Source organism: Apis dorsata, unplaced genomic scaffold, assembly GCF_000469605.1.
Source record: "Apis dorsata unplaced genomic scaffold, Apis dorsata 1.3 scaffold_85, whole genome shotgun sequence".
NCBI classification, from domain to species: domain Eukaryota; kingdom Metazoa; phylum Arthropoda; class Insecta; order Hymenoptera; family Apidae; genus Apis; species Apis dorsata.
In genome coordinates, this window is record NW_006263383.1 from 778,834 (window position 1) to 779,848 (window position 1,015).

The window sequence follows — 1,015 nt, forward strand, 5'->3', positions numbered from 1 at the left end:
CTTCTTGAAGATTTTATATCTTCTTCAGATATTGGATATTGCTATTCATTGCATGCAATTTGAAATCTAAAAATCTATGTTTTGTTTGTTATAAAATAGGGATTTTTTTTTTCTTTAATTATAAATGAACGGTGTCCATTATTGAAAGCAGATGTACGAGAGAATAATGTGTTAAATTTTTGTCTGAAGAAGAGAAACGGCATCAGAAATTTCTGATCCAATTCGCATTAGTGCAGGCGCAGAGAAAAATGTGTCGTTCGATTCAAAATTCAACATGGTGGCGTACGAGCACGTCGTAATGGCCGAACCCATTCCACGGTACACGGTTGCAAAAACTTTCTGCACGCTCGTTTCAAACTCTTGAGATCCGGCGACGATATTTCTCGTTTCGTTCTCGTTTTGCTCCTCGTCCAAGAGGGCAAGAGTTCGGATTCTTGTTGTTGTTGTTGTTGTTGTTGTTATCGTCGCTCGAGGAAGAAGAAGTACTACGAAGTTTAAAGAGAGGAAACTCGAAAAGTTGGCGATAAACCGAAAGAATGGAAAGTTTCGAAGGCGAATTTAATTCCGCCTCGAGGAAATGCTAGAAAATTCTGCAGAGTGAGGAAGAGAAGAAGGGCGGGGTAGTGAATGCGTTCACTTTTATCGATTTCAATTTTTTTTTTTTTCCTAGAATTCTTAATTTTTCTAATTTTTCTCTCGATTCATTTTAATTGTTTCAAGAAAAATCACGTTTAAAATTATTATTCGATATTAAAATATCGAATAAAGCGAATACTTGCTTAAAGTTTCGATAAGCTTCACTTTACTCTTCCCATAATTTTTAATTAATCATCTATCACTATATTATCTATTAATATTATTAATTTCCAAATAAAATTATTAAACGAAAGATATTGGATATTCGCCATGTCGAAGGAGGGCGTAACATTTCGACAAATTTTAATCAAGTCCAATTTCTTTTTTCTTTTTTTACAATAGAAAATTCTCTCTCTCTCTCTCTCTCTCTCTCTCTCTC

At 34.2% G+C, this 1,015-nt stretch overlaps 1 long non-coding RNA gene across 1 annotated transcript in view; it reads left to right on the forward strand.

The window, feature by feature from the left end:
- The window catches only part of LOC102672002, a 68,153-nt gene that overhangs the window by 28,251 nt on the left and 38,887 nt on the right, over positions 1-1,015 (forward strand). The window lies entirely within an intron of this gene.